The following is a 12,681-nucleotide window of genomic DNA, read 5'->3' as shown; positions in this document are numbered from 1 at the left end:
AATATTACTTTATATATATTTAGATATACTTTTTATAAGATCGGCGTGTCTACTATAGTAGTTATCGCTAAAGTTTTAAATTAAAGAAGAGAATAATATTACGATTTTAATAATCTTACGACTTTACTTATTTATGTTATAATCTAATTAAGCTTAGCGTATTAAGACCTTTTAATCTTTCTATCTTACTATAAAGCTTATATTTATAATAATTCTATATAAATAGTATTCTCTTTATACTATAATATAGAGTTACTATATATATTATTAAGTCTCTAATACTTATTAAAGTTATTTTAGATTATAAGAATTTATAATATTTTATATTCTCTAAATAACTTAACTTTCGCTAAATAAGATAGACGAAGTTTCTCCTTAATTAACTTTAACTTTTATATTATTTATTATCTAGAGAAATAAAATATTAAATCTAATAGCCTTACTTAACGAGTAAAAAACTTATTTAAAAATAAGAATAACGATTATATCTATTATCGATATCGTATAATTCTTAAAGATAATAATCTTAACGAAGATATTAAGAATATCGTATATCTTATTATTATATTTTTAAACGATATAAGAGAAAGTATTATCTCTTTAATTATAATATTATATAAATTTAGTAAATAAGATAATATTAATAATAAGAAGTCTAATAAAGAATTATTATTAAGAGCCTCGATAAAGACTTCTTAAAAGAAGTCTATAGAAGAATCGAGAGAAGTCTTTATTATTAATATTTCTAAGTTATTATATTAAATAAAAAATATTTATAATTATAATAATATCGCTTAAAAAATTATTTAATTAAAGATATTTAAATAGAGAAAGCTATTACTTAAAATAATTAAAAATAATCTTAAGCTAAAATTAAGTAATTATTATTTTTACGATAGATTATTATACGTTAATAATAGATTATATATATCGAATATTCTCGAATTACGAATTAAAATTATTAGAGATATTTATAACTCTTTATTTAAAGGCTATATTAATAGATTATTAATCTATAATAGATTAAGTAAATACTATTATTAGCTAAAAATAACGAATTCTATTACTTACTATATTAAGAGCTATTATATCTATAAAAGATTTAAGACTTATAAAGAGAATAAGTAAGATTTACTTAAATTTCTTTCTATTTTTAAATAATATTAATAAGATATTTCTATTAATTTTATTATATTACTATCTATTTATCTTAGATATAAACGCTTTTATTAATATATTATAATAATTATAAATAGACTTAATAAAAAGAAGAAATTTATTTTTTTAAACTCTCTAAAAGTAAAGATAATAGTTTAAGTCTTTATCGAATTTATATAGCGAGAGAAAGAATATCTATTTACTATTATCTTCGATTAAGATATTTAATTTATAATATATTTCTAAAAAAGACTATATAAAAGAATTAGAATTAAATCTAAACTCTTTATTACGTTTTACTTAAAAATTAATAAATAAATAAAGAATATTAATACTACTCTAAAATAATATCTTAGAATTTATATTAATTATAATTAAGATAATTAGATAAATTTATTATTAATAGTAAAGTTCGAAGCTAACTTTAATAAAAACGCCTTATTAAAAATATTATTATTTCTTTTTATTAAAGAATATATTTTTCACTTAAGAATAAAACTCTTAATTTCTTAAAATTAATTTATTAGTTAAAGAGTAAAGAGAGATATTAAATTAGCTAATAAATTTATTAAAAAGATAAATATTATAAGAAATTATTTAAAAAGTTAATTTAAATAATTATAAGCTTTATAAAAGAAGTAAACTAATCGTTATTAATTTTTAATATTAAAATTTAAAATTTAAAATATAATTATATTTAATAGAAGAAATATTAAAATTATACGCCTTAATAAATTACTAGATTATAAGAATTTCGAATTATTTAAAATTATTAAAACTTTAAATAATTTCGCTTATAAGTTAGAATTTTTAATTTTTATAAATAATATTTACTTTATTTTTTATCTATAGCTATTATATCTTAATAATAATAATTTACTATTAGAATAGATTAAGTCTCTACTACCATCTATTAATATTAATAAAAAAAAAAAAATCTATAATATTAAAGAAATAATTTAATTTAAATTAGATAAATAAAAGAATAATTTCTTAATAAATAAGAAGAAATATCTTATATATAAAATTAAATATAAAGACTCTAAGATCGAGAAAAACTTATTCTAGTAATTATTTATAAATATAATAGAATATTCGAATTTAATAGTAGATTTCTATTATTATTACTCTAAGATCGTTAGCCCTTATTTATTATTTAAAAGATCTTTAAAATAATTTCCTTTATTAGCGCTACTAATCTATAATAATTATATTAATTTATAAAAAGATCTTAATATCGTAATAAAATATTAAATTAATATATCTAAGAATATTACTTTATATACGTTTAGATATACTTCTTATAAGATTAATATCTACTATATAGTAGTCATCGCTAAAGCTTTAAATTAAAGAAGAAAATAATATTACAATTTTAATAATCTTACGATCTTATTTACTTATATTATAGCTTAATTAAATTTAGCGTACTAAGATCTTTCGACTTTTCTATCTTACTATAAAGTCTATACTTATAATAATTCTATATAGATAGTATTCTCTTTATACTATAATATAGAATTATTATATATATTATTAAGTTTCTAATAGCTAGCTATAGAACTAAGAGGTATATTAAGAGTACGCTCGTAATATTACTTCCCTTCTTCGTTAAATTATATCTTATAATTAATAAGTAGAAAGATAGAAAAATAAATATATATATACGCTTAACATCTAAAAAATAGTAAAAGTAGTAAAGAAATAATCGTATTCGGGAATCTCAGTATCGTATCTTTCTTTATTAGAGATATTAGAGACGATAGTAGCTTTTTATATTTATACTATAGCGACGTCGCTAGTCGAGATATAAGCGTATATAAAAGATCTAGTCGAGAGAAAATCGATATAATATAGCGAAAATTATATTTATAGACGTAGGTGTAAATAATAATAATTTCTAAATTCGTATTTAAGCGAATAAGATATTAATAAAATAATACGATATAATTAATTAAGAGCTCTCGAATCGAATTAAGTTATAGACGCTAAAAACTCTAATCTAATATTAAATAACTTTAATATAGTCTTCTCTATAATATATTATTTAGCTAATATCGATTATATTTCGTAATAGCGATAACGTAATTTATATATATACTAGTATAACTTCGAAAGATCTTTAGAGTTATATTAGTAAGAGGGGTCTATATAGAAGATTATATATAAGATAATTTCTAATTAATATAAATCTAAGAGATCGATTCTCGGTTTTGAAAAAAATAAGGCTATTATAAAGACATCGAACGGTTTCGATTTAATTGAAAATAAGATATTCGAGATAGTTTCGATTCGAGAACGCTATCGCTATTAAAGGCTCCTCGCTCTAATTTCTTTATAGATAAGACTCTTCGGGATATCGCTTATAGAAGTTATTTATTAGATTCTAATAATTTTCGAATTTATCGCTATTCGCATTATACTAGACGAGATTATTATCGAAATCTTTCTATTTAACTTTATACTTAAAACGACTATAAATTAATTTAAAGTTAAATATTTCTTTAATAATTTATTCGATTCGATTATTAATAGTAATATATTTCGACGAAGAATTTATCTACTCTAATAAGAAGTTATTTATTATAAGATTTAAGAGATTAAGATAGAAGACGTCGTAAATCCTCATAGTTAGCGAAAGTTTTAGATAATATAAGATTTTTATAAGACCTATAATCTCGAATAAATCGAGTCTTTTATAGTCTAGTTTACGGGAAAGACGATTAAAGATAATATTCTTATTATTTAAAAAGACCTTATCGCCTATTTAAAAAGTAATCTTTTATTAATATTTATTAATTTATATAATTACGAGTAAAGGCCTATGAATTAAATTCATAATCATTTTTTTTTAATCGGGGCTGTCGAGTAAATTTTGATAAGCGATCTTTAATGAGCGATATCTGAATTTCTTACTTGTAAATATCTATAAGACTAAATTTAGGAATTTAATTCTTTTTTATCTAAAAGTCTACATTATACTCTATAGTTTAAATAATTTTTTTTAAAGTTTTAATAGAAAACAAAAAAGTTATTCTAAAATCAAATAATGTGTACCTATTTGTTTTTTGGATTAGGGTATCCGGCTTTTCGTACTAGCGAACTCTGATAAGCGATATTTAAATTCCTTGCGCTTTAATAATTAGAGAGTTTTAGGCCACTTTTTATATAAGTTCCTTAATCCTCAAAATAAGTGTTTTTAAGATTTGGCATATATATAAATATATTAAAAAAATAAAAATTATTTAATTTATTAAATAATTAAAAAATTTAATAAAAATATAAATATTATTATTTTAAATAATTAATAATTATACCTTATAAAATATATACTTATCAAATTAAATTTTAAATAATTATTCGTTAATAAATAATTATTAGCTAATATAAGAGATTATATTATATTAATAAACTCTATATTATAGTATAAAGAGAATACTATCTATATAGAATTATTATAAGTATAGACTTTATAGTAAGATAGAAAGATTAAAAGATCTTAATACGCTAAGCTTAATTAGGCTATAATATAAGTAAATAAAATTATAAGATTATTAAAATCGTAATATTATTTCTCTCTTTAATTTAAAGCTTCGACGATAACTACTATATAGTAGATATCGATCTTATAAAAAGTATATCTAGATATATATAAAGTAATATTCTTAAATATATTAACTTAGTATTTTATTATAATATTAAGATCTTTTTATAAATTAATATAGCTATTATAAATTAATAGCGCTAATAAAGAAAATTATTCTAAAGATCTTTTAAATAATAAATAAGAGTTAATAATCTCGAGGTAATAATAATAAAAGTCTATTATTAGATTTAAATATTCTACTATATTTATAAATAATTATTAGAATAAATTTTCTTTAATCTTAAAGTCTCTATATCTAATTTTATATATTAGATATTCTCTCTTACTAGTTAAGAAATAATTTTTTTATTTATTTAATTTAAATTAAACTATTTCTTTAATATTATAGATTTTATCTTTTTTATTAATATCGATAGATAATAATAAAGACTTAATTTATTTTAATAATAAATTATTATTATTAAGATATAATAGCTATAAATAAAAGATAAAGTAAATATTATTTATAAAAATTAAGAGTTTTAACTTATAAGCGAAATTATTTAAAGCTTTAATAATTTTAAATAATTTAAAATTTTTATAATTTAGTAATTTATTAAGATATATAATTTTAATATTTCTTTTATTAAGTATAATTATATCTTTAATTTTTAATTCTAATATTAAGAGTTAATAATAATTTACTTACTTCTTTTATAAAGCTTATAATTATTTAAATTAACTTCTTAAATAATTTTTTATAATATTTATCTTTTTAATAAATCTATTAATTAATTTAATATCTCTCTTCGCTCTTTAATTAGCGAATTAATTCTATAGAATAAAGAGTTCTATTTTTAAGTAAGAAATATATTCTTTAATAAAAAGAAATAATAATATATTTAATAAGGCGTTTTTATTAAAGTTAATTTCGAATCTTACTATTAATAATAAATTTATTTAATTATCTTAATTATAATTAATATAAATTTTAAAATATTACTTTAAAATAGCGTTAGCGTTCTTTATTTATTTATTAATTTTAAAATAAAATATAATAAAGAGTTTAAATTTAATTTTAATTCTTTTATATAGTCTTCTTTAGAAATATATTATAAATTAAATATCTCGATCGAAGATAATAATAAATAAATATTCTTTCTCTCGCTATATAAATTCGATAAAGATTTAAATTACTATCTTTACTTTTAGAGAGTTTAAAAAAATAAATTTCTTCTTCTTATTAAGTTTATTTATAATTATTATAATATATTAATAGAAACGCTTATATTTAAGATAAATAGATAATAATATAATAAAGTTAATAAAAATATCTTATTAGTATTATTCGAGAATAAAAAGAAATTTAAATAAATCTTATTTATTCTTTTTATAAGTTTTAGATCTTTTATAAATATAATAGCTCTTAATATAATAGATAATAAAATTTATTATTCTTAATTAATAGTAATATTTACTTAATTTATTATAGATTAATAATCTATTAATATAATCTTTAAATAAAGAGTTATAAATATCTCTAATAATTTTAGTTTGTAATTCGAGAACGTCTAATATATATAATCTATTATTAATATATAATAACTCGTTATAAAGATAATAATTATCTAATTTTAATTTAAGATTATTCTTAATTATTTTAAATAATAACTTTCTCTATTTAGATATCTTTAATTAAATAATTTTTTAAATGATATTATTATAATTATAAGTATTTTTTATTTAATATAATAACTTAGAAGTATTAATAGTAGAGACTTCTCTTAATTCTTCTATAAACTCCTCTTAAGAAGTCTCTATTAAGATCTTTAATAATAATTCTTTATTAGACTTCTTATTATTAATATTATTTTATTTATTAAATTTATATAATATTATAATTAGAGAGATAATATTTTTTTTTATATTATTTAAAAATATAATAATAAGATATATAATATTCTTAATATCTTTATTAAGATTATTATTTTTAAAAATTATATAATATTAATAATAAATATAATTATTATTCTTATTTTTAGATAGATCTCTTACTTATTAAATAAGACTATTAGATTTAATACTTTATTTTCTTAAGTAATAAATAATATAAAAGTTAAATTCGAAAAGAAACTCTATCTATCTTATTTAATAAAAGTTAAATTATTTAAAAAATATAAAATATTATAAATTTTTATAATTTAAAAAAACTTTAATAGAATCCTCGATAGAGATATTAGTTAGCTTAAAATATTATTTTTTAAAGACTTATATTATAATTATAAGTTTCTTATTATAAATATTATAATTATACTCTATAGAAGATATCTTTTTAAAAAGAAATATTATAGATCTAAATATTTTATTTTTATCTTTTATAATAATAAAATAATAATAATTATAAAATTAAACGCGTTTATTTCTAATTAAGTTTTTTTATTTAAATTAAAATAAATAAATATAGAGATAATAATAAAAGCTTTCTTAAGTATTTTAAAAGTGAGTTATTTAGAATATTCTTAAGTCTATAAATAGATAAAGTCTTTCTTCTATTAAGTATAAATAAGATTTATTAGAAATATAACGATTTTAGAATATCTTATAATAAACTTTTAATAGAAATTAGCGAATTTTAGAAATATTTATATATCTTTAATATATCTAAATTTCTTTTATTAAGTAATAATCTTAATTTTCTTTATATTTATTTCTACTTCTTTTATTATAATAATTAATTTTAGATATTTAACTCTAATAATATAAAAGTTATATTTATTAATATTAAGATAGAGATTAGCTTATTAAAGTTTTTTTAATATCTTTTCTATATATTAAATATATTTATTTTTAATATTATTATAGATAAGAATATTATCTAAATAAATAATATAGAATATATTTAAATATTCGCGTAAGATATTATTAATAAATATTTAAAAAGTAATAAAGATATTATATAACTTAAAAGATATTATTATATATTCGAATAGACTATATTAAATAAAAAATATAATTTTTTTTTTATAATTCTTTTTTACTCTAATTTCGTTAAAAGCGGCTATAATATCGAATTTATTATATATTCTTATCGCGTATAATTTAATAAGAGTCTCTTTAATTAATAAAGAAGTATTTTAATTAGAAATAATAAGTATATTAAAAGCTCTATAATTTATATATAATCTAAATTCTCTATTAAGTTTCTTTATAATTAGAATAAATATTATATAAAAAAAAGTACTTAATCTAATATAGTCTTTTTCTAATATTTTATTAATATATTTCTTTATAATTAATATCTAATCTCTAAAGAGCTTATAAGCTCTTTTTAATAATAAAATAACTTTTTTTTTAAAATATATTTCGTAATTAATAAAGCGATAAGAGAGAAGTTTATTAGTTTTAATAAGATTTTAAATATCTAGCTATTTATAATATATTATAAAAATTTATTTTTATAACTATTTTATAATTAAAGATTTCTTTTTTAATTTATAAAAGAATTTTTTATAATCTTTTATTATAATAGCGACGATATTAATAATAAACTTTACTTTCTTATTAATAAAATTAAAAAATTATTTAAAATCTTAAAATTATATAATAATAATTTAATTTTTTAATTTTTTAATTATCTTAATAAAGATATAGACGAAGATTTTTATTATATTCTTTTTTTTAAATATAATCTTTACTATATAATTTAAATTCTTTTTTAAAAATTTATTATTACTTTAAATAATAATAGATTTATTATATAATAAATAGTTAAATATATAATAATCTAAATTAAATATAATAATTCTAAATTTAAAAAATATATAAGAATTATATTATTCTAGCTATAATATATTTAAAATAATATTAAATTATTTTAATAAGATAATTAAGTATTAAAGTTCTTCTATATAATCTTTTAAAATAAGTTTTATTAAGATTATATATATAATATTAAAAATAAAAATAGATTTATTATTAATTAATTATAATTTATAAAATTATATTAATACTATTTTAAATAGCTTATTTATTTTAATAAAAGATATATTTATAAAGCTTAATATTAAAGCTTTAATATTTAAAAGATAATTAATCTTAATCTATTTTATTAATATAATAATTTTTCTATAAAAGTCTAATTAATATTTATTTTATAAAGAGATTTTAATAATAATAATATACGCGAATAGAGAGATAAAAGCGAGTATTCTTTCTATTTCTAACTCTTTAATTTTTATATATAAGACTTTTAGATCTCTAATAGCGATTTAATTAGAGATATTTAATTTTTTAATTCTTATAATAATTTGATAAGAATATTCTTCTTAATATCGACGACTTTTAGAATTATATTAACTTATTCTTTTATTAATAAATCTATATTTTTATATAGAGTACTATTATCGCTAAAATAATATCTAGTTTTTAAATATTTAAAATATCTATCTTCTTTTTAAATTCTATTTATTAATAATTTAAAATATTTATATTTTTATATATAGAAATTTTTAATAGTAATACTATTATTTCTTTTAGTAAAAAAAATTCCGCTAATTATTCGAGAGAATAAAATTTTTATAATTATTATTAATTTTATTAATTTCTTTCTTACTTTTTAAATCTAACGTATTATTAATAGCTTAAAGATTTATATTTAATACTTATAAAAAAATTAATTCTTAAAAAGTATTAAAAGATTATTCTAAAATTCGATATTTTAGATATATAAAGATTAATTGTTTTAAATTAAATATCTTATAAATATTCGTAAATTCTAAGAAAGTAATAGCTATAGAGAATTATATATAAAAATTCTTAAATAATTTCTTCTTATCTATTACTCTTATATTAAATTTAAAATTAAATATCTTAATATTTAATTTAATAATCTTATTATATATTTTAAATATATTATCTAATTTATTAATTATTTCTTAAATAATTTAATATAAATCTAAGATATCTTTATTTACTTTTATTTTAATAATATTATATATAATAAACTTATAATAATCTTATATATAATCGATTTTTTTAAGTTTAATAAGAAAGATTATAGCGCTTTATTTAAATCTCGCTTTAAGATATTAACGTTAGCTATTTTACTTCTCGATTATTAATATTATAAAAATTTAAGATATCGAGATATTATTTATTTAATTCTATATTCTCTACGCGATTCGTAATAGAGATATAATATAAATTTTAATAAATATTATTAATAAAAATACTCGACTAATAAGATATAATCTCTATATTTTTCTTATCGAAGTTTTTTAAATTAGCTAATATATAAGATTATTACTTCTTTAACTATTACTCTTTATATTTTAAGTCTTATTTAAATTTCTTATTTTCTTTAATAAGTTTTATAATATTAATACGATATCTATTATATAAACCTCGAAGTCTATTATTAATTTCTCGCTTATAAAATAATTAACTATTATTATTACTTAGCTAAATATTAATTATTAATATCTTTATCTTAGCTTAAGCGATATTATAATTAAATTCTTTATTTTATTATTAAAGAACTTTAATATTACGACTAGTAATTCGAAAGCTTTCTATTAATATCTTTAATTTATTATATTAAATATTAGAAGTTTTAATAGCGTTTTTTATAAAATTTTATAAGTTAATAATAAAGATAAAGATTATAATTAACTCTTCTTTAATAATATTTATAAATTATACTTCGATATAATTTAAATTAGATTTAATAGTATATCTTCTAGAAATAAAACGCTTTCTCTTATATTATACGAATAATCTAGCTTTATTAATATTTAAAATCTTCTTATTAAAGTTCTTAAGTTCTTCTAAATAATAATATATTTATAACTTATTTATAATAATTTAACTTTAAATATTATTTAGATTTAAAATTAAGAAATTTATAGCTAATATTAAGCTAGTAAGAATATAAAAGAGATTTAATCTAAGATCTATTTCTTTTAATATATTAAAGATATTTATTTTCTTTAAATTCTTATTTAATTTAGCTAAATTAATCTTTATATAAGTAAAAGACTTTCTTTTAAATAATCTTTCGAGTAGTAAGCTTCTTTAACTATAGCTACTAACTTCTTAATAATAAATATATCTAAATATAGAAATTTTAATCGAGTTATTTTATATATATATTATTTTATAATATAATATTATAGATATACTATATCGTAGAATATTTCGTTAAGATTTTATATTATATTAGATATGAGATTATATAAATCTTAATAATTTATATTATATTAGAGTATAATATAGTAGATTAACATCTTATACTATATTATATCTTTTCGATTAATAGTTAAAAGAGTTAGTCTCTAAAATAATCTTTTTTATTCTATTAAAATAACGTAGAATTAAAGCTTTAGTAATAACGACTTTAAGAAAGTAAAAGATCTTTTAATATATTAAAGACTAATTAAATATAGCTTTCTTTATTATAAGTTTTATTATAAATTTAACTATTTTAAAAAAGTCTCTAATAAATCGTTAATAAAAATTATAAAATTTAATAAAGGCTTATATCTCTTTAAGATTAATAGATATAATTTACTCGATAATAGTTTAAATCTTAATAAGATCTATTCGTAACTCGTCTATAGATATTAATAAGCTTAGAAACTTAATTTTTTAGACGTAGAATTTATATTTAAGAATATTTATCTAAAGATCGATATCTCTTAATTTCTAAAGAATTTATCTAATATATTAAATATATTTCTTTTTTATCTTATTATAAATAAGTATATTATCGAGATAAATCTAATAGAAGTCGTTTAAATATTCGAATAGAATATTATTTATATATTATTAATATATAATTAAGCCGTTAATTAGACTAAAGAGAAGAACTCGATATTTATATATTTTAAAAAAGATAATAAAAGTAATAAAATTCTCGCTATTAAGATATATACGTAGTTTATTAAACGCGGCTATAATATCTAATTAAGTAAGATATTTATATTTCTAAATTCTTATTAAAATCTTATCTATTAATAGAATTAGATATTAATTTCTTTTAATAATAGCGTTTAGCTTTCGATAATTCATATAAAAATATAATTCTTTATTCGACTTTTTCGCGAATAGAATAAATAAGACGAATAGTATATAGCTTAATATTATAAATTCCTTCTTTAGATATTCGTCTAGATACTTCTTTATCTATTTTAATTTATATCTTAATATTAAATAGATTCTACTTTTTAAAAATTTCGTTTTATTAAAGCTATTATTAAATTCGAGTTTATAATTATAAGAATAATATAAGAGAAGTATATTCGTCTTAATTTTATCGAAAATATTAAGATAGTCGTAATACTTCGTAGATAGCTTACGTTTTATTTTTTTAGAATTAATCTTATTAACGCTATTAATCTAAATAAAGTAATTAAAACTATAATATCTCTTATATTTCTTTTCTAAATCGTAGAGATATAGTTTATTAACTAATATATAAGTTTTATAAGATATTTAAGTAGAGAAAGGCGTATATAATATAGGCGATATATTATAGATCTTATTTATTATTAATATAAATAGCTTATTATCTTTTTTACGGGCTAGTTAATAGTAAGTCGCTATATTAATCTTAGCGATATTAATAAACTTAAGCTTCTTATTATTCTTATTCTTATTTAATAAAAAGATATTTAAATTAATCTTATTATTATAGATAAATAAGAGAGAGCTTTATTATTTTAATATAATAGATAGAAGAGTAAATAGTATAGATAATTAAAGCTTCGAAGTTAATAGAAAAAAAAGATCGTTTATTATTAATATTTAATTATTATTATAATTATATCGACCGGATAGAAAGAGTATCTTATTTTATAATATATTAAGAATTACTTTATATTTATTTATTTATAATTTTTTAATTATTATATTATATTTTAATAGTATAATTAATATTA

Source organism: Letharia columbiana (assembly GCF_014066305.1).
Source record: "Letharia columbiana isolate WasteWater2 chromosome Unknown Sc0000003_s0, whole genome shotgun sequence".
In the NCBI taxonomy this organism is placed as follows: domain Eukaryota; kingdom Fungi; phylum Ascomycota; class Lecanoromycetes; order Lecanorales; family Parmeliaceae; genus Letharia; species Letharia columbiana.
The sequence above is the reverse complement of the archived record's forward strand: the minus strand, read 5'-3'. Positions refer to the sequence as shown.